This window comes from Pteropus alecto, unplaced genomic scaffold (genome assembly GCF_000325575.1).
Source record: "Pteropus alecto unplaced genomic scaffold, ASM32557v1 scaffold164, whole genome shotgun sequence".
Taxonomy (NCBI): domain Eukaryota; kingdom Metazoa; phylum Chordata; class Mammalia; order Chiroptera; family Pteropodidae; genus Pteropus; species Pteropus alecto.
Window position 1 is genome coordinate 21,868,066 of NW_006439568.1, and position 26,648 is coordinate 21,894,713.

The 26,648-nt window shown below is 36.5% G+C and overlaps 1 protein-coding gene across 1 annotated transcript in view; it reads left to right on the forward strand.

The window, feature by feature from the left end:
* The first annotated feature begins 3,155 nt into the window (after nt 1–3,155).
* Nucleotides 3,156–26,648, forward strand: part of RNF19A (ring finger protein 19A, RBR E3 ubiquitin protein ligase) — a 57,109-nt gene continuing 33,616 nt past the window's right edge. The window contains exon 1 of the mRNA XM_006916648.3: nt 3,156–3,405. The gene's annotated coding sequence lies outside the window, so the exon portion shown is untranslated. The remainder of the gene's footprint in view (nt 3,406–26,648) is intronic.

Sequence of the window (26,648 nt, forward strand, 5' to 3'; positions counted from 1 at the left end):
GAGAAGAGGAAGGGGAAGGAGAAGAAGGGAGAAAGGAGAGAGGCTGTGTGGTACTGCAAATAGCTTAGTATGGATGAGAATATTTTCACTTTGCGACACCAATGGAGGGGTTGGGGGCAGAGTGGGAGAAGAGCATGAGCGCAGGAGCCAGGATGCCTGCATGGGCCGCATCCCAGCTCTACCACTTACCAGCTATGTAACTTGAGCAAATTATTTAACCTCTCGAGCCTCAGATCTTAATTTGTTAATGGGATAATAACAGTACCTACCTTTTTGGACTGTTACGTTAACTAAATGGCTTAATACTTATAAAATGGTTTTATAATAGTGCCTGCCATGTAGTATGTACTCAGAAAAGGGTAGTTATTATTGTAACCCCATTGTTCTTTTTCTCTTATTTCCCACTTTTATTCCATCCCAAGCGAGTCTTACATACTCTGCCTCTAAAACAATTACCGAAACCATCTACTTCAGTCTCCACAGTATCCACCTTGGCCCAGAGAACTATGATTTCTTCCCTAGATTCTTGCACTAGCATCCTAATTGGTCTTCCTGCTTCCGCTCTTGCTCTCCCACAATTTGATCCACAGAACAACCAGAGTGATCCTTTTCAAAGGTAAATCAGCTTTTACTCTACTTAAAAATCTGTTGTGTCTCATCACACACTATACCAACCATTTGGAATTCTTATTATGACCTTAAAAGGTCTTAAATAATATGGCTCCCTCTACCTCTTTAACTCCATGTCGTTCATATTCACTCTTACTCACTATGCTCCAGCCTCTAGCTGCCTGAACTTGGCAAGTTTGTCTTGCTAAGATCTTTGTATCTGCTGTTCCCTCTGACTTTTCTACCCCTCAACGTGACTGCCTCCTTCTTGTCTTGTAGAATCTAGCTTGAATGTCAGAAGAGCGGGCTTTAGTTTGGGACACCAACGTAAGCATCAGCCTGATTTCTCTATGTTACTCTAGAACTTTATTTACTTTTCTTTATTTGTTGTATTTTCTGCCTCCCCCAACTGCGCCCCACTCCCCGAATTTAAGCTCCATGAGAGCAGAAACAGGAGCTGTCCTTTTCATTGCTGTATTCCCAGTGCCTATAACAGCAAACTTCTCTCTCCAGCATACCAGGTACTCAATAAATATTTATTGAATTGATGTTGAATGAATTAGAAGAGAGTAGAGAAAGAAGGGAGAAGGTTGCCAAAACTTAAGGCAACCTGGGGCCAATTATTATGCTTTTGCAGTAATCCGGTGAGAAATGATGAGGCCCTAGCAGTGTTTTTCAACCTTGGCTATGCATTGGAATCACCTGGGGAGTGATCTTAAAAATACTGATGCCTGAGCACCATCCTCAGAGATTCTGATTTAACTGGTGTATGCAGCCTGGGCATCAGGATTTTTAAAAGCTCCACAGAGAATTCTAATGTGCAGCCAAAGCTGAAACCAAAAGGCAGAAGAGGGATACAGGAGAGTGAGTGCAGGGATGTTTAGTATGTATAATAAGCTGTACTTGGTGGTTAATTATGAATTGGAAATGACCAAAAAGAGAGTTCCTAGATTTCTGGCTTGGGTCTAGCAAATGATGAAAAGATAAATCTGTCTTGGACAGATTAAATTTGAGGTGCCTCTGGGGATTCGAGTGGAGATGTTCAATAGACATTTGTTTCTTAATGGATATATGTTGCCTTAGTGAAGAGTAGGCAATCCCTCTAGTTTTTAAGAAGACAAGCAGGAAAAGGCATCTCTGGAAAATATGACAATTGTACAGTGTGCAAGACCACTCCCACTCAGCACAGCCTCTTTATGTGAAGCCTTCTAAGCCAATGCTCCATCTGTTATGAAATGTTGTTCAACATGTTGCTATATTTTTAAGAAGGATTATATTATGTATGGGTATTGTTCCATAAATTCATTTAACTTGCTATTCTTGTATTACCTGTAGGCTTAAAGTATCCCATTGATTAAACTGCTGGCAGCCTTCAGGTAGCATTTAAAGGAATACATAACAGCTTAAAACTTTCCAATAAATGAAAATGAGCATACCCATCATTACTTGCTTTTAAGATTCATGATTAAAGATACTTAGATCTAAACTGCCTACCTAGTTTAGTTTTCTAATTAGTAAACATTTACTGGGTTGCCAAAGATACCAAGTACTATCATGGCTCCTTGGTTTCTAATTTAAATCAGACACACTAAAACAAGTATTGAAAGGGTGATATATTTAGTTAAGTAACAGATGGTGAACGGACATTCTGTACAGCATCTATCACATTCCATTTCTCAGTAAGTATTCCAAGGAAGAGTGACTCTAAATCTTGAAGAGAAATAAACTAGGAGAGAATGGACCAGTTCTTGGACTGAATGTATTTATTTACCTAAGAATTGATACCAAGTCACATTAAAAACTTGGATTAAAAACTTCAAAGGGGATATGACTGGCTTAAAGAATATGAGGGAATGTGACAAAGCTAAAGTCATTCGGAATGTATCAATAAGGACTGAAATATGAATTCTGAATACTTAAACGACTTTGTGATATTGGGAGTAGGAGGAAGGTGCATAAGGTCGTCTCTGAACTCTCACATAAGGTGTTAAATTGTGGCTAAAGTGCTGCTCCTGGCAGCCCCCGCGGAAGACTGGGGTCTATTAAAACTCAGAGCGAGGGAGTGGGGGCGCCGCCACTCTCATGGAAGGACATTCTCTAGCGGAGAGCCGCAGAAATTCGCTGCAGCATTCGGTTTTGCTTTCGCTGGAGCTGCCAATCTAGCAGGTGAACCATGATAACACAAAGGAATGAATGCGTAATGGCGTGCGAATGCCAAAAGCCAGGGTCCCCAAGTCTGGCAACCCCCTTCGCCTCGGAAGCAGCTCCACCAGTCCTTGGAGGAGACACCTGCTCCATAGCCCAGCCGGCTCGGGGCGAAGTCCTGCGGGCCGCAGAGGCAAGCAGGGCCGCTGTCTGCCCCGCGCCGGGCGCGGGCAGGGTGGCCAAGCTCTGGGTCACCGCGCTCACAGGCTGAGCGGTCTCGGCGGGCGCGGGGAGAACGTGGGCACGCGAACGACAGCGTCACGGGCGGCGCGGCGGGGCGCGGCGCGGCGGGGCGGGGGCTGGAGGAAGGAGTGGGAGGAGGGGGCGGAGACAGCGGGGGCCGAGGGAGGGGGAGAATGGCAGTTGCGGGCTGGCTCGGGGGAACAGCAGTCAAGACGGAACTGCGGAGGAGGAGTTCGGGAAAGCGGCGGTCGGGACCCCTCCTCTCCGTTACCCCCGCCCCAGCTGAGAGGCGCCTCGGCAGGCCCGAGGGACCCTCCTCCGTACTTCGTCCGGCTTCTGCTGCCGCCGCTGGGAGATGGGCCTGCTTGCCCGCGACCCTGCGCCCGCCGCCTCTGTGAGGAGTTGAAGGTACAGGCGGGCACCGGAGGAGGTTACGCCCGGGAGCGGGAGGGCAGGGGCGGCTCCCGTTTCCGATTCGGAGCGCTCTGGCGGGGCCGCTGCCCTCGCGCCCCTCCCCGAGACGGAAATGGATTCGGAAACCCCACGGGAAAGGCGCCCCCTCTCGTGCTGAGCGTGGAGTTGGGGCTGGCGCTGGAGCCAGGGGTCAGGCCTCGGGCTGGTTCCGCGTCCCTCTCCCAGCCCTGGCGCCTCGGTGGCCGCGCGGCCTGAAGTGGAGCCTGGGGTCCGCCCCGAGCCCCGTCTTGGCCGGGGCAGACTGTGGAGAAGGCGGCCGACCGGGCAGTGTTGTGACGCGCCGAGGCGGCGCTCCCCTCGAGCACTTCCCCGGTCCCTGAAGTAGGCGACACCGAGGACTGGTGGGGAGGCGGCGGGGGCGGAGCGCATTCCTGATGGGTGAAATCGGCTCTAACGGGACACATTTCCCGGCCTCGCTGCAAATTTGGAGTCGAGGCCAGCGTCCCCCAACCCTGCTGCCGCGGCCCTGGGGATAGGGAGGCATGCACCTGGGCGGTCCATCGGGAGAACTGCCACCCCCTTCAAAAGCAGATATTGTACGGAGGAAAAATGGTGTATCCTTGGAGTAAAGTATGTTAATAGGGGTCTCTTAGGATGGTCTCCCGCTTGCCAAACCTTCAGGGAGTTCCCAGTCTTCACCCAGCAAATTATGTCACCAGTTTTTTTCCTATCGACTGGGTTCCTCTCTGCCATTGCTTTACCCGTTTCCATTAATGGAAAGAAGTGCAGGATTCATTAACCCCGCGATAGGGCAGTAAATAAAAGAGGGGCGAATAGTGGTTAACCTTATATCTGGGAGATGGCAAGGTCTTAATTTTTCCCCATTGGTCCTCAAAGGTAGAAATATAAGAACGGTGCTTTATTCTGGTTAACATTTACTGTTCAAAATGTTGCAGAATATTCTCTTGGGTTGACGTTGCAAAGGACAGCGTTTAAGTGCCGCTGCAATTTTCAAACCCAGGTGTTAGCTGGAAATGCTAGTTTTAAAGGTTAGTAAACAGTGGAGACATAGCAGCAATCCTTTCCCCTGACTGGTTGCCTTAAAATGTTTGTGATCCTTTCCAGTCCACTTTTTTTAAGGTAGAAACGTGGCTATCTTTTCATTTTTATCTTTTTTATTTTAACCCGGATTCATTGACGCCTTTGCTTGTGTGAAGTCTGGTGGTATGCCTAAATTTCTTTTTCAGTTTTGCCATTAATCATCTTAATGCGCATCTTTCTATTTTTGTTTATAATTCAAGCTATTGCCACATTAGTTTATGCTTCCTTAACATCCTTCTGTCAGAACTGAATTAAAGTATAAATACTGTCCGTTTAGAAAATGGCGATGATCTGTTGTTAACTCGGATTTTTAAATGTTCTTTCCTTGTTGCATGCAATTCCATGGTAAAGGTTTAGAATTAAGTCTTGGAACTTAATAAACCAAATTATGCAACGGCAGAACAATTTTTTAAAAACTTCATTTGTTAGTTTAATATTCTTTTTTATTACAGTATGCAATATCACTTAAGTTTAAGTTTCATGTGTCTATGGAAACTATTTTAATGTCACCGCGAGGTATCTTTCTGAGGAAAATATTACATTTGGCAACTAACCATAGTGTTTATTTTTTCAATGTCTCTGCCCTCCAAGGAGGAGTCCAGTAAGATTAACTTTTAAAACTGCAACATTATTTCAGGAATTGAAACACAACCCAATTCCTAGTCTCCAAATACTATTTGAAATATTGTTTCATTTGTAGGATGCCTCAATCGATTGTTAGAGTTTGTATAAAAAATAGTCATTTCATTTTACTGTCATCTAACCAGTGCTGGAATTTTTTAAATTTTGGTGGTGATTTGTAGAATTTTGGGTGCCTTTTTATTTGGCTAAAAGAAACCATATTTTTTTCTAACATATGAAAGAGGCTAAAATTGGTGTCTGTTTTTAAAGATACCTCAGCATCTTAGTGGAAACTAAATGCACTTCACAAATTTTAAATAGAGGATGTCATAAAGTAATCTTTTTGCAGTTGTGAATGTAAGACACTTGGGGTCACTTCTCTTTAACGGGATTGGATTGAAAGGTACTACTTGTTCTTATGGGGTTGTTAGATGTAATTAGAGACAGGTCATTTGAAGCAAACTTTTTAAACATTCGAAAGAATGTCTTGTATGTTATGGCAGGTTCTGATTTTATCTTACACACTTATTTAGATTTATCACAAGTTCTTTGGTTTCTAATCATCCTCCACCCAGCTTTTTTTTTTCTTCTTCTTCTTTTTTTAATCTAGAGGGCACTGAGGGTTGAAAAATGTATTTCCCTGATTGAGTTTTTCATGAAGAGGGAAGACAAATATTTGGGATAATATGTAAAAGTCCCTAGCCAAGAGCTGATCACAGAGTAAGCTGGAGATGAATTTTGTTGCATTCACATCTAAATTGCCTCCTTATATTTCTCCTCTACTCAGATTATAAAGGAAATCTTAAGAGAATTTTTATTTGTTTTTCTGATGCTACTAACAAGTGACATTTGATTGTCACTGGCTGGTTTTGTGCTGACTAAGCTTTATGCTCTTTTATTGTTTGAGGCCCATATAAAAATTAGGCCATTAGGGACTGAAGGCCAAAGAAAAGTTGAATTTCTAAATTTATATTTGATTGCATATGCCATTATATTTGGCAAACTATCACTAGTAGTTTAATGATAGTCTTAAAGGACTCATGATTGTATATGAAATATATTAGCTTCAGGATTTTGGGTTCACTCCTTTTTGGCAAATTGTTAATCTGATTATTTGTAGAGAATAGCTAATTTTTCCTTAGGTGATTTTTTTTTTTTTCCTCCAATCAGGAATAATTATTTTTCTTCTGATTTTAAGTTATAAAATACCAGTTCTTTGTTAGCTAACAAAAGACGTATAACATTGAAACAACTATGTATGTAACCACACCTGCACAGCTAAAGACTGAGGTACAACATTTCTTTACTAAACACAACTGTATTTTGGGTGGTGGTAGACTTCAGCTAAAAAAGGCAATGACATTATTTTGGGTGTTTAAAATTTGGGCACTTCATTCGCTTCAATAGCTATCATATGTCAGTAATACTTTTATATTAAAGTAGAAAAATTTAGCACCTTTTGATAAGTACTTTTCGTTTATATTTTTTGTAGCTGTTAATAAAACCTGAACAATTATTTTGTTTATTGGTAACATTTTCTTGGAAGCTAAGCCATTATCCTTAAAAGTATTAGATATTCTTGTCCCATTGATGTTACCTAGTATTTTATTTTTAAAAAATCATGTACTAGAGATATACTATTTGTTAATTTGTTTTTAGAAGTCCTATTTGGGAGAGTTTTCTTATGTGAAAGCCTCAGTAGGACAAAACTAATGCGTTCTTTTGGCCCTCAAATAAGTTTGTGCATTGAATTATGAAGCAAAAGCCTGCTAAAAATCACCCTAGTTTGTTTAAGCCCGAAAGAAACTTCAAAACTCAGTCGGCGCCAAAAGGTGGACTTGGCCTCTTAAAATTATGTACACTTAACAATCTTCAACTTTTGTCCTTCTCTGGAGACCCCTATAAATAGCTCTGCTGTAATGTGAATAGCAGGCAGGCTGCCAGTTGAAGAAACAATCTTGTAGAGGTGAGCTGTAAGGAAGGGAGCAAACTAGTTAGAGGGAAGGAGCAAAAAACCAGGAAAAGCAATTGGGAATATAATAGTATTAGGCTTCCAGATAAATATTATATAGCACAATAATCTAAATTATTCTTATGCATTATTACAAATGAAATATATGAAATGTACGGTAGTAGTGTTGGAGATAATATAACTCTATGATGGCAGGGACCATTCTCTTTGTTCAGTCTTAAGGTTTCAGCACTTAGCATAAAGCCTGACAATAATAGATTTTGAGTAAGTGCTACTGAATAAAGTATGTATAGTGTAAAGTATCTATTTATTGTGTGGGAGGGTAATTTTAATAAATTTATTGGGATTACATTGATTTAAAAATTATATAGGGTGCAGGTGTAAAATTCTATATCATCTGTATATAGCATTGTGTTGACTACTCAAAGCCAAATCTCCCATCAACATATATTGACCCCCTTTACTCTTGTCTATTTCTCCCCTACTCCGCTTTCCCTCTGGCAGCCACCAGACCATTGTCTGCATCTATGAGTTTGTTTTCTGTTTCGTTCGTTTGTTGCTTTTAATTTTATATCCCACATATGAACGAAATCATATGGTTCTTGACTTTTTTCAGTCTGACTGATTTCGCTTAGCATGATATTCTCAAGATCCATCCATGTTGTCTCAAATGGCAGTATTTCAACTTTTCTTATGGCTAAGTAGTTTTCCATTGTATATATGTATCACATCTTCTTTATCCAATCATCTATCCTGTATTGAAGGACACTTAGGTTGTTTCCATGTCTTGGCCACTGTGAATAATGCTGCAATGAACATAGGGGTACATATATCTTTATGAATAAATCTTTTGAAATTTTTTTCAGTTAGATACCCAGGAGGTTGATTACTGGGTTATATGGTGACTCTATTAATTTTTCGAGGCACCTACATACTGTTTTCCATAGTGGTTGTACCAATTTATATTCCCACCAGCAGTGTATGATGGTTCCTTTATCTCCACAACCTAACACTTGTTACTTGTATACTAGCCATTCTAACAGATGTGAGGTGGTATGTCTCATTGTGGTTTTGAGTTGCATTTCCTTAATAGCTAGTGAAGTTGAGCATCTTTTCATATATCTGTTGGCCATTTGTATGTCTCCTTGAGATAAGTGTCTATTCAGGTCCTCTGCCTATTTTTTATTTGGATCATTTGTTTATTTGTTGTTGAGTTGTATGAGTTATGTATATATTTTGGAAATTAACCCCTTATCGGAAGTGTTGTTTGCACATGTATTCTCTCATTTGGTATGGTGCCTTTTTGTCTTATTGTTCGTTTTTTAGTTTGATACACCCCCACTCATTTATTTTTGCTTTTACTGCCCTTGCCTTTGAGGCCAATTTCATAAAATCCTCTCTGAGACCAAGGTCCCTAAGTTTAGAACCTTCTGTTTTCTTCTATGTATTTTATTGTTTCAGGTCTTATATTCAGGCCCTTGATCCATTTTGAGTTAATTTTGGTGTATGGTGACAAATAGCAGTCTAGTTTCATTCTTTTGCATGTGGCTTTCCAATTTTCCCAGCACCATTTATTAAAGAGGCTTTCTTTTCTCCATTGTATGTTTTTGGCTCCGTTGTTGAAAATTATTTGCCCATATATATGTGGGTTTATTTCTGGGCTCTCAGTTATGTTTCATTGCTCTGTGTGTCTGTTTTTGTCTCAGTACCATACTGTTTTGATTATTATTGCTTTGTAGTATAATTTGAAGTCAGGGAGTGTGATACCTCTGGCTTTGTTCTTTTTTCTCAGGATTGCTTTGGCTTTGGAGACTTTTGTGGTTCCACACAAATTGATGATTTTTTGTTCTACTTCTTTAAAAAAAATGCCTTTGAGATTTTGATGTGTATTGAATTAAATCTGTATTTTGCTTTGGGTAATATGGCCATTTTAACTATATCGATTCTTCTAATCCATGAACACAGAATATTTTTCCATTTCTGTGTCTTAAATTTCTTTGAATAATATTTTAATAGTTTTCAGTGTATAGATTCTTTACATCTTTGTTTAGTCTTAGGTATTTTATTCTTTTTTGTTGTTGTTGAAATTGCAAAAGGAATTGTTTTTTCATTTCTTTCTGAAATTTCATTGTTAGTATGTAGGAATGCAGTGGATTTTTGTACATTGGTTTTGTACTCTGCAACTTTACTGTTCTTGTTTGTTGTTTCTAATAGGTTTTTCTTGGCAGAATCTTTTTTTTAAATAAATTTATTTAAATTAGTTTCACCTATACAGTACATTGGTTAGACATCTATATAGTTCATAAAACGATCCCCCAATTGCTCCCTCCTTCCCCTGGCCCTCCACTTAGCCATCATATTAATGCTAACTGCATTCCCTGTGCTGAGCTCCCTATCCTCATTTGGCGGAGTCTTTAGAGTTTTTTATATAAAGAATCACGTCTGCAAAAAAGCAACAGTTTTACTTCTTCATTCCCAATTTGAATGTCTTTTATTTCTTTCTCTTGCCTGATTGTTCTGGCTAGGGCTTTCAGTACTGTGTTGAATAACAGTGGTAAGAGTGGGCATCCTTATCTTGTTCCTGAGCTTGGAGGAAAATCTTTCAGTTTTTCACCATTGAATATGATATTAGCTGAGGGCTTGTCATATATGGCCTTTATTATGTCTAGGTGCTTTTCTTCTATACCCATTGAGTATTTTAATCATAAGTGGATGTTGTAACTTGTCAAATGCTTTTTCTGCTTGTTTTGATATGATCATTTTTATCCTTTATTTTCTTAATGTGTATCACATTGATTGGTTTGCACATGTTGAACCATCCTGAGCCCCTGGAATCAACCCCACTTGATCATGATGTATTAGCTTTTTAATGTATTGTGTTCGATTTGCTAGTGTTTTATTTAGGATTTTTGCATCTGTGTTCATCAGAGATATTGGTCTGTAGTTTGCGAGTGTGTGTGTTATCCTTGCCAGGCTTTGGTATCAGGGTAACTTTGGCCTCATAAAATGAGTTAGGAAATATTGCCTCTTCTTCAGTATTTTTGGAGTTTGAGAAGGATATGTATTAAGTCTTCTTTGACTGTTTGGTAGAATTCACTACAGAAGCCATCTAGTCCTGGACTTTTACTTTTTGGGATGTTTTTGGTGATAGTTTCAATTTCCTGTAAGGTATCTATTTCATAACTTTATCTACATCAGGGCTATCTAATAGTATAATGAGTCATCAATGTAATTTATGATCTGTTAGCCACATTAAAAAGTAAAAAGAAACAAGTGAAATTAATTTTTATAATATATTTAACCCAATATAATAAAAATATTGTTTCATCATGTATTAATGAGTGACTTTACATTCTTTTATTTATACTAAGTCTTAAATCCAGTATGTGTTTATACTGGACAGCATAGCTCTAGGGGCATTTTGTATGAAATGTTTCCCCTACCCACACACGCACACACACAGAAATTCTTCTTTGTCTTTTGGATACTTTTTCTAACTGATTGACATGTGTTTTGAGACCAAATACAGAAGCACATATGTCATTTAACTGGAATTACTGAGTTGAACTGAAAGTCAGGATATCTGACTTCTCTCTGTTTTACAACTCCCCTAAAATGATTGCCTCACTCTCTCCCTGTATGTAAAGTGAGAATGTGCTTTCATGTATTTATACTGGAGTAGTATAAATTATGTCTTTGAAACACTCAACTACTCAGACAAGACTGTTGCAAATTTTTTTTCATTATTAGGAAGTTGTCATAGCAAATCTCAGTATAAAAACAAAAGGAATAAGTCCCCATGAGACTAATGCATATGGAGGTTCTGTTACCTCCTGCATTGGAATCATTTACAATGTATAAATCAATACAAGATGCTCTTGTAACATACATAATCAGGAAAAGTGACTAGATCTGTTTGAGCACCAGATTTTAAACCTCTGATTTATTTAAGTATCACCTGAACTAATCTGTCCTTCAGTTTTTGTTTGTGCGAATAACTGATGCTTCTTATATAGGCATGTGAAATAAGATCCTTTGGAAAGGGGGGGGTGGGACCGATAAGTGCATGTAAGTGGGAAAGTAAATAATTTAGAAAAGCCTATCATCACAGGTTGCGTTGACGTGTAGTACAATGATTAATTATTTTACCCAAACCAGCATGGCAGTGGTTACTTGGGTAAGCAGTTGTGTATAGCCAAATATAGTCAAATTATATACATAGTCAAATTAAATAGATATAGCCCTACCTTTTAATTAAAAAAAGAAAAACTTTTTATTATGGATGAACATCCTTTGACTTTTTGCATAAACAAAACCCACTTTACTAATGCCCTCAGCAGAAATTTCTGGAATCATGTTGTAGGTTGAATGGTGGCCATTCGATATGTTCACATCCTAATCTCTGGAACCTGTGAATGATATCTTATTTGGAAAAAGAGTGCGTATATAATTAAGTTAAGGATTTTGAGATGAAATCATCCTGGATTATCCAGGTGGGTCCAGAATACAATGACAAAATGTCCTCATTAGGGGAAAGCAGAGGGGGAAATTATAGGCAAAAGAGAAGACACACGGAAGAAGAAGAGGCATTGTGACCACAGAGGCAGAGATTGAAGTGATGTGGCCACAAGCCAAGGAATGCTTGTAGTCACCAGAAGCTGGAAGTGGCAAAGAACAGATTCTCCCTTGCAGCTCCCAAAGGAAGCATGGCCCTGTTTGATTTTGGACTTTCAGTCTCCAGAACTGTGAGAAAATAAATTTCTGTTTTAGGCCACCTACTTTGTGGTAATTTGTTACAGCAGCCACAGGAAATTTTCAGTCAAAAGTCTTTAGTAAATAAACCAAAGATCTATGCTTACCTTTATTTTATACCCTGCATTGTGAATGTCAGAGACTAGATAGTCCTTCATTTAGAATTCTAATCCTTTCTTAGAAATATCAGAGGAAGTATCTCAATACCTGTAAGTTTCAACACACCTAAGAAATCGGTTATATCTTGTATGGTACATTGTTATTCTTTGTCGTGTCATTCCTTTACTCCTCCCAGTTTGCCCCTTCTTTGCTCTTGACTTCTTAAGACATAGTTTACATTTAGGGGAGGGGATGAGTAAAATACTGATGGGAATAGACTAACAGGTTTTGTCTTCTGGAGGTGTAATTCCTAAAAGGTCCCGCTTCTACCTTTTCTATGTCCTTTACTGGACACTTCTCTTCTCCCCAACATCTTAATGTTGGAATGCCACAGGGCTCAGTCCTTACTGTTCTATATTTACTCCTTTGGTGATTTCATCCGTGTTCATGATTTTACACACCATCTGTATCATGACTCCAAATTTTTATCTCTAGGTCAGACTTTTTCCCCTAACTCTTGGCTTGTCAAACAGGTATTTGGATTTCCCACCTAAGGTATAAGAAGCATCTCAAACTTAAATGTCTGAAAATGAACTCCGGTTCTTAGCTTCTTCATAAAACTTGTTTTTTACTCAGCTTTCTCCATTTCAGTGAATAGCAGTTTCAGCCTTCTGGTTAATCAGGACAAAATTCTCTTGGAATCCATCAGGAAATCTTATCAGTTCTACCTTCAAAATATGTATCAAAACATATATTTTTCACCTCCACTGATAAACTCATCCTCATCTCTCTCCTACATTATTGCTGTAGCCTTTAAATTGTTTTCCATGTTTCTTCCCATGCCCACTTCTTTCCATTAATTCTTAACACCACAATTATTCCTTTAAATTACTGTTTCTAAAAAATAAATAAATAAATAATAAAAGCTGATTGGTCTGCCCACTCCATGAAATAAATAAATAATAAATAAATAAATAAATAAATAAATAAAATTGTTCAGTTTTTAAACTATCTCTGTTTAGAGGGCCCAGAAGTTTCCCTATATCACTTAGAATAAAAGTCAAAGCCCTTACAATGGCTTATAAAGCCCCACACAATCTGGCCCCTTTATATTGACCTGTCTCATTATTTTTTTCTTTGCTCATTTCCCTCTGGCCACATCTGGCCTCCAGGCTATTCCTTGATTATTCCAGGCACATTCCTGCCTTAGGACCTTTGCAGTGGCTACTCTCTCTGCCTGGGGTGCTCTTTCTTCAGATTTCCACATGGCCCACTCCTTTACTACTTTTAAGTTTTTGTTTAAGTGTCTTTTCTGTAAGTTCTGATCACTTTTAAAAATTGTAATCAATACCAGACATACACACATTCCTGATCTCCTTTGCTTAACGTTTTTTCCACATTCTAACAAAGAATCATAGTAAAATATTTAGACGACGTATTCATAAATTTGTCAACTTTTATATAAAAGTATGAAACCATTTCTAGTAGTTTATTATAATTACTTACATAGAATGATTTGTGGAGATAAGATAGGATTTGGGCCTTGAAAGAAAAGTAGGACTTTAGATAAGCAGAGAAGATGGAAAAGAGTATTCCAGGCAAAGACAAAGGCATAGGAGAGGTCATGGAGGTGAAACTGTATTTTGTTGATATATTTAATAAATAGATCATTTGGCTAGACTGTGGTTTTTATGTAGGAGACAGGTGAGAGAGACTAAGGTTAGATTGTGGAAGGGTTTCAGTGCCATGCAAAGTTTGAAATTTATTGCTGGGAAGCAAATGGAGATTTGTAAGCAGATCTTACTTAATAAAAAGATTAATGTAATTCAGAAACCAAATGATTAACAATGCACTATACAGATGATGTATTATAATCTCTAGACTACTGTTGTTCAGTATGGAACTTTCTGCGGTGATGGAACCGTTCTAGATCTGTACTGTCCAGTATGGTAGCCAGTAACCACATACAACTGTAGAGCATTTGAAATATGACTAATCAACTGAGAAACTTAAAAGTTTTTTAAATTTTATTTAAATGTAAGTAGACTCATGTGTCTAATAATAATATATTGGACTGAGTAGCCCTAGACTACAATTTTCTCACTTATAAAATGTACAGGTTAAATTGGAGTATTAGCGTCACTAAAAGGATAGGTTCCACAGCCAAATAAAGCTGGTGCAGCATTCTGAGAGAAAATGGGTATTCGGGCAGATGCACCTGTGCATGACCAGTATTTGAGAAATAGTTTCAGGTTTGTAGCCTTTTCACTTTTTGTATCTCTATGACTTACTTAAGAGACCACTCTGTCTCCACAGCTGATTTTAAAAATTGGTCTTTAGGTCGGTGCTTCCCAGGAGTATGTGGCTAAATATCTAATGAATCTAATTTAATAGTATGTTTTAGGATTATAGTTAAACCTATTTTGTTTCTTTTGAATCCTTAATGAGAAAATCATAACAATGGTCAACCTTTATGATTGTCTGCCTGTTTTGTAATTCTTACCTGTTTTGTTTTCTTTAGAAAATACTTCCTTGTTTTCGTCCCTTATAAAATTAATAAATATTTCAGTTCGTATTTCAGTTTTGATCTTATTTTGGGGGGACATGTTTAAAGAAAGGCTATCTGAATGTCATGTATCCAAAGGAAAATAGGCACATTTTGCTTATTGTGCCTCTTGTTTCCCAAGAGATATTGTTCTTTGTGAGACTTTATAATTTGAAGAAAAATTTTAAAATAGCTTCTAGGACTTCTACCAAACAGCTGCTCTTCCAGCCTGTACTCTACCTCTTTGTGTACATATATCATAAAATTACACACACAATAATTTACATAACTAGATGTCTCTTCCCCTACCCCTCATGTTCTTTAGGAGAAAGAGGCAAATGAACTTCCAAAATCAGAGAGGCAAGATGCTGCTATTATCAGTAATTTTTATTAAAAAGAAAAACTTCCAGAAGAAGTGGTTAGGACAGAATTAACCCAAACACTTAATACATACTAATAATTGTCTAAATAATAGAATTATTCAGATTAATGATTTAGCTTGTAAGATTCAGTTTGCAAAGATTATACTCGTTCTTCTGGATTTACCAAGACAGAGTACACTAACATTTTAAATAATTTAGAGACATTTTTAAAAGAACATTTTATCTCAGAACATTTTAATTATCCACTTTTAACCCCAGAGTATGCTTTGTATTAAAACTATCTATGTATTTTAGAACTAAGGAACTTCAGACATAATCTAGTACAGTCACTTTCACTTTCAAATAAGGAAATTGAAATTCAAAAAAGTAGATTTGGCTAAGATATCAGACTAAGTTAGTATTTCTTTTCTGTTGATCTGTAGCAATGAGTAGTTTAACCAGTTCAAAAAATTTTTGACTGCTAGATCTTTTTTAAAACTAAAACTTTTTATGTCTCTGGAAACTTCATCCTACCTGGCGTTTTGCATTATGCTTTCCCTGCTATTTCCCTATTGATATATTGTTTGCTCTGCTGAGCAAAATGGGCCTGGAATGAACTAGTCAAAATGTTTTAAATCTTTTTTTTTTATTGAAAAATAGAATGAATGACGCTTTTTCTTTCTGCAGCAGCTTGCTTTTTGTAATAGATTGAGTAAGGAATATTACTTCTAATGAGTATTATTTAAACCACAAAGTACCATACCGTTCTACCTCCCAATCAAAAATAGGCTTAAATAGGTAAGTGTGGCAAGTGTGTGTCTGTGAAGCTGTTTAAGAACTATCTCTTTTGGGAGGCTTTGTAGCATATGGGAATAATTTATTGTGAACTGTTAGTTTCTGGTTTGGGTAGATGCAGAAAATATCTTAAAGATAGAGCTCAAGGTAGTATCTTTGAGTCTTGGTAAGCATTCACTTTCCAAAAAGCTTGCTGGAAACGTACTTGCTTATGCTAATGATCTGCTAAATTATTCCTGCCTCCCCTTTTGTAAGTTGTTAAGTTGAAGTTATTTATCCCATTTTTAATATTTGAAAGAGCACTTGATGTATATTTGTAGCTGTATAAACGTAAAGCCAGAAACATTAGTTACATTTACCTTGGAGAAATTTATGTACTATAATGATGTATTCCAAACTTTCAAGTAGCTAGCTATTCTGATTACAGTAGAAAAGCCATTTCAGAGCCAACTATTTGTTTCATTTTTTTTTTCTAACCTTAAGTGTGATCGTCCTTCCAACAGTTTTATTCAATAAGTGGTTTAGTTACATTTGTGCCATCTACTCATATTTATAATAGTTATAGCCAATATTTGTTGAATGATTAATATGTGCTATATCCTATGCTGGATTCTTTATGTGTGTTATTTTACTTAATTCTAACAATAATCCTGTGGACTGTAGATATTATTATTATTTCTAGTTTACAGTTGAAGAAACTAGCTTAGTAATTTAACCCAATGTCATACAGCTAGCTAATAAGTGTCAGAGAATGAACTTAAATCTAAACTTTGTGACTGCAAAGTCCATGCTTTACTCTCTGAATAAAATACATGCTATCATTACCCCATATTTGTATAGTAGTTAAAAACAATTTTCCCCCAAGCTACTCTAAATTATCTCATATTATCTCTCCCAGTAAGGTGGGTTCAATAACTGTGTGCGAAACAGACAATTCCAAAATCTCATGGTGGAACACAATAAAAGGCTATTTCTCTCACACAAAGAAACATGTGGGTGACTCAGGTATCCAGATTCCTTCCATCTGTGACTCAGCTGTCTCCTAAGGCCTGCTTGGAGTTAACCACTAGAATTACTACATTCAGCCAGCCAATGAGGGAAGAGAAAGAACTCAAAGGATGTTTGAAGTGATGATTTAGGGACTAGTTTTGAAAGGACCATAAATCATTGTACTCACATTGGCTGGGACTGGGCTCATGGCTGTATCTAGCTGCAAGTGGGATAGAAAATTATTCTATTTATTTACTAGAAATTATTCTAGTTCTCCTATGTGCTCAGGAGGAAAATGAAACAAGTGAAGATATAACAAATTCTCTCACAATTGCGTTTTCTCTGTTTTAAAGATTATACAGAGATGTTATTACTGAACTAAAGCCACAGAACCATTTGGTATAGTGATCCATAGAACTCAGACTTCCTTAGGTCTGCATATAATATACTCATGTTTCTGAGGAGATTTTCAAATAATTGAAAGACATATAGATTTCTAGCGCCACTGCTGATTTCATTGAGCATCAAATATTTTACCTTTTTGTGTCATATTTTAAATAGAGATATTATTATTGACAGGAGAAATGCAAAGCTTAAAAGAACATTTTCAGTGATAATTGCCATTTTAAGTGAAGATGATATTATAATAGCACTATAATATCTTTATATACATATTTATAATCAACTATTCTTTGAATATAAGTTATTGATTAACCTTAATTTGTATAATATTTTTCAGATTTTAATTTTTTATATTAACTTCAGGTATACATTGGTTAGACATTTATATGGTTATGAAATGATCACTCCGATTACGCTATCACCCATCTGGCTCTACACACTGCCATTACAACAATATTAACTATATATTCCCTATGCTATACTCTATGTCCCTATGACTGACTATTTTATAACTACTAATTTGTACTTCTCCATCCCTTCACTTTTTTCTCCCAGCCCTCTAACTCCCTCCCTTCTGGTAGTCACCAGATGGTTCTCTATATCTGTGAGCCTGTTTTCATTTAGTCTGTTCCTTTTGTTCCTTAGATTCTGCATTCAAGTGAAATCATGTGGTATTTATCTTTCTCTGTCTGACTTATTTCACTCAGCATAATCACGTCTAGGTCCATCCATGTTGTAGCAAATAATAGGACTTCATTTTTTATGGCTGAGTTATAGTCCATTGTATATATGAACCACAACTTCTTTATCCAGTTATCTATTGATGGGCATTTAGGTTGCTTCCATATCTTGGCTGCTGTGAACATAAAGGTGCTGCTGTGAACATAAAGGTGCATAGATCTTTATGAATTAGTGTTTCGGGGTTTTTTGGTTAAATACCCAGCAGTGCAGTTGCTGGATCAAAAGGTAGCTCCATTTTTAATTTTTTGAGGAGCCTCCAGACTCTTCCTCAGTGGCTGTACCATTTTGCAATCCCACCAACAGTGTTGAAGGTTCCCTTTTCTCCATATCCTCGCCAACACTTGTTTTCTGATTTATTGATGATAGCCATTCTGACAAGTGTGAGGTGATACCTTATTTTGGTTTTATTTTACATTTTTCTGATAATTAGTGATATTGAGCATCTTTTTATATGTCTGTTGGCCATCTGTATTTCCTCTTTGGAGAAATACCTATTCAGGTCTTCTGCTCATTTTTTATTGTTGTTGAGTTCTTTATAAATTTTAAGCATCAAATATTTTACCTTTTTGTTTCATTATGTTTTAAATAGAAGTATTATTTATCCCTATTATTAACTCCTGTTAACCCCTATCAGATGTATCATACAAGAATATCTTCTCCCATGCAGTAGATTTTCTTTTCGTTTTGTCGATGATTTCCTTTGCTGTACAAAACTTTTTAGTTTGATGTAGTCCCATTTGTTTATTTTTTCTTTTGTTTCCCTAAGACAGAGTTCTTAGTATTGTTCTCAATTGCCTAAATTTGGGTACACAATGTTTGTTGAATAAATACATAAATAAATAACTCCCAAAACACAATTAAAGATAAATCATCCCTGAAAACAAAAGCAACATGGAGAACAAGCAATAAAAAACAACAGCTTTAAAATGGAAAGAAAATAAAAATAGGAGAAAAAAAGATAATACAAGATACATGAAAACTTCCCTAATCTAAAAAAAAAACAAAACAAACCCTTGAATTTTCTGATTGAAAATGACAAGCTAAGTACCAGGCAGAATTAGTTTTTAAGGTCATAAATATAGATATTTCCTGTGAAATTTTGAACTACAGTGATCAAAAGAAAATCTTACAAGCTTTCAGAAAGAAAGAAAATGATACTCACCAAAGAAAATCACACTTCCAACATATTTCTCAGAAAATCCACTATAAATATGACCTTTCTGGGGAAATTATTCGAGGATATAGTCTTGTCAACATGAAAATTAAATCAGAACAATGTCATCAAGATAGAAGAAAGCAAAATACAAGAAATCCAGTGAGAGATGCAACAAAAATATAATCTATGAAATAATTATCCCAAACTTTCCACTAGGAACTGGGTGCTATCTGATAAATCAAATAACAAAATTAGGCCTGCCCAGGAGCTTTCTGTCATAACACAAAGTGGCATATACAAGATGGGCCTGGGCGGGTCCAGGAGGCCCATATAAACTACCTATGGATCAGATCCCACAGGACCTGTCCCTGCTATTTTGCTGCCATTACTGTGACCCACACCCATAGCCTCATGCAGAATCCTTATGTCCACGAAATGAACATAATGAAGAGGAAATGAAATGAAGAAGAAAAAATCCACAACATGCCAGCACCAGCCCAAAGTGGACAGCCACTCAGGAAAGGCCTTGAAAGACAGTGGTGAGGGGAGATCCCCCCAAATGCAGAACTTCAGGCGATATATCTGGTGGTCTGTGTTGTAAAAGGAAAAATGGCCTGTGACATGGACCTTCAGCAGTTCATGGGCAGTGGCTAACAGATTGGCCAGATGCTCAGAGACTTGGAAAGAAGCCGGATATCAGCAGAAAGAATACCCAGCAGATGGCATCCATTCCCTGCAGAGGACGTGCCCATAACCTTCTGTGGGTGTCAGTCAGCCTCTTCCCCAGATGCCCCAACACTTGTTCACTAGGTCTTTTACAAAGTGGCCATGGAAGCAAGATGGACACCCTTGTGTGGCCTTTCCTTCATTGATGCTGCTCTGCCTACAGCCACTGCTAAATTCCCAGCCTGCCAAAGGCAGATGCAATGATGGCACCACTTCCTAGGGAAAACACCTGGCCCACTCGAGGTGATTACACTCAGCATTTCTGCCATGGAGAGGGCAGCAGTTTGTCTTCACAAGGACACATATTTGTAGTATGAATTTGCCTGCCTTGACCATAATATTTTTGGAGGCTGCCATAATCAGGATACCAAAACTAAAAAAACAAGGACATGTTTTTAAAAAGAAATAGAAAGAGGAAAGGAAAGAGCGATAAGGAAGGAGGAAGGGAGGGAGGGAAAGAAGGAAGGGAAGGAAGATCACCTTACAAACAAATGCAAAAGTTCTAAATAAAATGTTAGTAAATAGAATCTAGCATTCTATTAAAAGAATAATATAACCAAGTGGAGCTTATTTCAAGAATATAAGGGACTTCCAATCAAGATGGCTGAGTAGGTAAATGCTGTGCTCACCTCCTACCACAACCACATCAGAATTACAACTAAATTATAGAGTAGCCATCATTGATAATTTTGTTTTTTAAACACGTGATGAATTACTGTGGGCCATCTACGTACCTCATGTTTATTCTTACATTATGAATCTGAGACATTTGTTTCTGAATTACAGTTATTTTTTAACCTTCCCCAAAACTTAACTCTTCTGGAAAGTACTGCAACTTAAAATCTTAATATAGTAGAAATATGTACTAGAAGTATGAGCTAATAATTGATACAGATATGAGTATTGTATTAATGTAAATTAGGGAGAGCAGAAAAGATTTACAGAAACTGATGTTAACTTTTACTGGCAAATTAAAATCCAGCATCTCAGCAGTAGCAACCTTTTGTTATACTTTAGACTCTTTGGAGAAGCTGTTGAAAACTACAGATTCTAGCCCTAGAACATATGTACTCACAATTTAGTTATAGTTTTCGAGATTTCATGGGTTTCTCTGAAATCTACCCATGCATTAACTGTTACTTTTAAGCATTTCTATGCTTCTCCAAACATTTATTGTTATGCCTTTTATATTTTTGGTTTAACAGACTGTATAAAGAGATGTTTAATAAGTCAGAGGTTTTATAAGGGAATCTGTCTCCTTAATGTTATTTGGACCACAAGAATTATACCCAGCGCCTGCATTGCTGCTATAGCTGAATTTGGCAGCTATTTTGGAGAATAGATTTATTAGAAGAAAATACGGTGTTTCCAAATTGAGGTTGGCAAGATGAATGACATAACCTAAAAATAATTTGAAATGTTTAACTTTTTTGAGCAATAGCAAACTTCATTATAATGAACTTTAGTGATTTATCTCTCAGAGGAAGTCATATATGAAAATCAAAAAAGTTTAATGCCTCAAACTTCTCTTAATGAGATGGGTCAGATTTATAAAAGCTCTATTTACTTTGGGCCATAATTAGTTTGCGTATGGATACATCACTTTTAGTTATGGTCTGACCAAAGGATATGATAATTCATTCTGTTTTGGTAGTTAAATGCTACATTAAATCATACCTAGCCATATTTAAATTTGATAGATGGTGGTTTGCAACTCCATGTATAGGAGATGCTATGGAAAGATAGATACTTTCTTTTCTCATGGCCCTAGGAACCTTTACTTAACCTCAAATTTTGAGATTTTCCCCTACTTTTTATTTACTGGTTACTAGTTCCTAAGGTTATACACAGTAAGCTAAATGAATGTTCTCTATACTAGATCATTTAGTCAGGTAACTAGTGATTTCTTTTGATACAACTTAAATTGTTTGCTATTTATGGGTTATAAAACCATTGTCACTATGAAAAATAGAGTGCTATCAAAGTATAGCTTTTTAAAAAAAATGCTTAAAAACAGATTTCAGTCTTTTTTTGTTTAGATTATGGGTCTACTATATATGCCAAATATATAATCAAGGTTTTTTCTTTCAAAATTATGCTTATGAAAAAAAGGTAATCATGTTATTATAATTTAGGTCCTTTCAAAGTCATTTGTATTACTGTTTGGAGAAGACATGGTCTGAAATGTCTTTGTTTGGTGCTTGTTTTAGATGCAGTAGAATGAAAGTTCCGGGGGTCTTGTCTGTTTTGTTCACTATTGTATATCTGCCATTTAGAAGAGTATCTGGCACATGATAGGCCTTGAACATATTTATTGAAAGAATAAATGAATTAATGTTTATACAAGTTACTTAACAAATTTAGTTATTCTTAGAAGCTGTTACAGTTGCAAGTATTGGATAATGCAAGAAAACCTTTTAAAGATAATTTTTTTAAAAAAAGCAGTATAGTAATTATTTCTATGTGGAGGTAACAAATGCATACTTAAGCTTAGCCTAAAATTTCCTATGATAGCATCATATACAGATTAAAGAATACTGTATCTCAGCCTAGGTGAAGATATCTTTTGGAAACCTGCCAAGTATTCCCCCCCCCCCAAAAAAAAATTATATGGTTTTCCTCTTGAGGAAAAGTCCATGCAACACAGAGCAGCTAGAAATTCAGCAGAAAGCCTAGAGTCTTACTGGCTTGAGGTGTCGGGAGATGGAGTTTGAGAATGCTAGAATGGCTGGAAATTGAGTGAATAAATACCAGAAAAGGGGGGATTATAGTAGGATAGCCCTAAAATCTATGCATAAACTCCCCTCAAATACCTAGATAACTTCTGAACTGCGCATGGGAGATTTCAGGGAGCTCAATGGGAAAACAACAGCTGTGAGGCAGAAAAGGCCAACTAGAAATTTCAACTGTTACCTTCTGCTACGGAGAATGTGGCGTTTGGTTCCCACCAAGTTAACAGGGATTGGTAAACATTTGTGATCATCACAGATCTATTAAAGCATAAAACCAAACCTCTACAAGTTCAACTTGATTGGCCAGTGATTTAGCTGCCAGGTCTAATAAAAATCCTCACTCTTCAGGAGAAGATAAGAGGCTCTTAAAATCTCTACAACATATCATCCACAACATCTAGTTTATAATAGGCAATTACTAGACATGTGAAGAAGCAGGAAAATGTGACTTGATGTCAAGACCATTCTCCCCCATAATGGTAGCAGACCCTAAAAATAGCAGACTTTAAAGCAACTATAATATTTTCAGACTTAAAGGGTCTGGTCATAATGAATGAACAGATAGGTATTCTCAGTGGAGAAATAGAAGCTATAAAAAAGAATAATTAGACATTCTTGAACTGAAAAGTATAATATCTGAAATGAAAATTTCCCCGAATGACTTGAACAGCAGATTGGAGATGGCAGAAGAAAAAGTTGATGAACTTGAAGATAGATCAGTGAAAATTTGCCAATCTAATGGAGGGCACAAAAAAGTGAACAGAGCCTCAGTGGCCAATGGAAAAGTATTGAACTGTCTAACATAAATAACAGAGGATAGATGAGAAAGACAAATGGGTAAAAAATATTTAAGAAAGTAATCACTAAATATTTACCTATTTGGTTTAAGTCAACTTTAACTCTTAAGAAGGTCAGTGAACCCCAAGCAGGATAAATACAAGGAAAACTGCATCTAGGTACATCCCAATCAAATTGCTGAATATCAAAAATAGAAAATGTGAATGCAGCCAAAGGGAAAATAAAGATACATACAGAGAAATTAAAATATTAGTAATGACTTATCAGAAATGATGGATGCCAGAAGACAATAAAATGATGTATTTAAAGTCCTGAAAGGATAAAACTGTCAACCTGGAATTCTATATTTAACACAGAATCTATAGAAAATGAAGGTGCTAGTAAATATTGTTGCATGCTGCTCTTTTTACATGCATGTTTTAGAGGTGCTGGACATCTAGGTGTCAGACATCAAAAAAAATTTTTAATTAGAAGCTGTGGGTACACTTTGCTCTTATTTTTAGTATTTTGACCATCAACACAAAACTATTGGAGCTTCTCTATAATTTAACCTTTTTAAGAAATAATAGAAGAAACCTAATTTTAGCTGAATAACAGAGGCAAGAACAAATATTCAAGATATAATGGGATTTTCCTCTCAGGAAGTAATTTCTTTATTGTCTATAAAATTTTTGTCCAGCCTTCTTCCTTCCCAGAATACCTTCTTAGGACTCTTAAATTATTTAGGTATGTGGGTGGGTATTAGATGGTACTAAAGTATTTATGGTTAGGAGATGTTTATTGGTAGAATATTTTAAATCTAATTCTTGGAGTTGTATCAAGATACTTAACATGTTGTATTCTGTAGCACTGGTGGGGTAAAGGTCCTTATCTTTTCAGTTTAAAAAGCCTGATGTAAGAAGGTTGTATTGCTTAATAAGAATCACACAGCAATAGCAAGCCAAAAGCAAAGATGTGAACAGAATCCTCAGTTCCTCGTTTCTGCTGATGTATGTTCTGCATTATACTTTATTTACTCAGTGTTTATTAGGCATCTGTTATAAGTTTCACACTGTGTTAGGTACTAGGGATGCAAAGCTTGTCTCACATTTCATTTCGGCTAACATTTAGTGTGGCACCAGGTTTCGTTGGATACTTTCAGCACATGTCAGTTTTACTTTATTCTCATAACATCTATTTGAAATGAGTGGTATCATCCATATTTTATAGTGGAGATCACAGACTCAGGAATTTACCTTATTTAGGATTTTATAACCAAAAGCAGCCAACCAGGTCTTCACTCCCAAATTTTCTTTTTTTATACACTGGAAACAATGTGGAGGTAGATGAGTCTTTGTTCCAGGCAATGGATGACTTGGAGTTAGTGGATGATGAGGATGAATGGAACTACAATGCTACTGATTCAGAGAGTGACTTGACTGACTGATGGGCTCTCTCTGTCTGCACAGAGGCTTGACTACCACAGCATCTATGGCTATGCTGAAAGGGTGTTGATTTTCCCTTCTTTTTTTCTAAGAAAAAATTTTCAGGAGAATATTCTGCTAGCTTTCATCGTTGAACTTAATAAATTGACCTTAAAATTTCAATATAAAAAACTAGTATGGTGCTAAATTAAGTGTATTTTATAATGAGTCAGTACAGTCATTGACACTTTTACTAAATCTTTGGTCCATGAAGCTTTGATACATATAGTAGAAATATCTTTTTTTGGTGTCATTTGTTTTTCTTAATTTGTTTTTCTTAATTTCTCACATATTCCTCAAGAAGAAAAAGGTAAGAATCAAGAGATCTTGACTTTAAAGGGATAGAAACACTATGGACTAAAGCAAGTTATGTAAGCAGGTTCAGGTCTTTGTCCTTTTCAGTTCCATCTTAGGTACTACTCTTCAGTTGAAGTACGTAAAAAGTTCAGGAGTTGGGTTCCTTTGCTGTTGATAAAAGTGATTCTCTGACCAGTTCAGGGGGATGAAAGTGTGTAGCAGCAATGTGTGTGGCAGAGAGTACTGTTTACTTATTGAAGTTGTGCTAGACTGGGAAAAAAGAAAAAAGAGACATTTCTCATAGCTTAATTATCGGGTGATTGGAATTCCTTGTGACATTGGTATTGGAGAAATGCCTCCTTTATGATTTTAGATACTTGGTTGAAAATACATAATTTGGAGTCCCTTGTATTTTACTGTTCTTTTCTGTTTCAGTAACTAAACTCTTCTGTCATCTTTAATTGCAGATGCATACTTTTATTTTTGAGGAGGAATAAGCCAGTAGCCATAACATTATGGAGGACAGTGTCAGTTATCTCTCTCTTTCCACTGCTCTTCTTTGTGTTATCAGTGCATTCATCATAATTTGACAGATCCTTGTGATAGGCAATCAATTTAAAGAGCTTCCAAACTTGGGAATTAGTAGGAGTTGGTATATTTCAAATTATGTCATTAAGTACGTTTATTGCCTCTCATCATCTTTTCCTACTCTGAGATGATGCAAATTCTATTTGATCATGTAAACATCTAGGTTTTTATATATTGTTTATTCTGTATTTAATCCAGTAAACCTCATATTTGTCTTTGTAGACCTAGTATGAACTAATTGGACTAAAAAAGAAATAGAGCATATATATGCCTAGGAGGTATGACAATGTCATTTTTAAGAAATGATGTTCATAATGTTTGTTTTTGACACCATCTTGGCTCCGTTGTGTTAAATCACAGATATTCAAGTTCTACCTTAAAAACTTTATTTTTAAAAGTTAAAGGTAATCAGGAAAGAAAAACAAAGTGAACAAAGTAAAATTTATTTGAGTTGTAAAAGTATAATTTCATTAGGAAGAGAGAAAGGGGAATGATATTTCAGACTAGGAGAGTGACTTCAGTGAGGCATGGAGTTGACCGCTAGCTAAGATCAGCCCAGGATGATATAAAGATACTATTGTCTTTCATTTTCTGAGATATTTTTTGATATCTTGATAGTGACTGGAGAAGTTGTTTCATGAAGGCAACTGCAGATAGCAGATGGTACTGAGGTTAACATATTAGAAGACCTGAATTTGACCCCCACTCTCTCATTTACTAATCATGTAATATTTACCCTCTCTGAACTTCAGTTTTCTTGTCTGTCAAATAAGGATAATACCCACTCCATAGGGCAGTGAGGTTTATATCAAGACACAGATAAAAAGTTCTTTTAAAACACTAACATGTAGTGGTATTATTATATACAACATGTTTTTCCCTTCTTTTTCCAACTGGCAACCTAACTATTTGTTTTAAAACTCAAATATTTTTGTTTTAATAGTGTGTGCATTTCTGAGGCAGTGTATAACAATAATACAGATTCATACAGTTGATAGTTTAAAAAGTTGAGTTCAAAAAGAATAGTACTGTATTAAATAATGCAAATAATAGATTATTTTTCACTAGAGAATGAAGTCAACTTTATTCAAAAATAA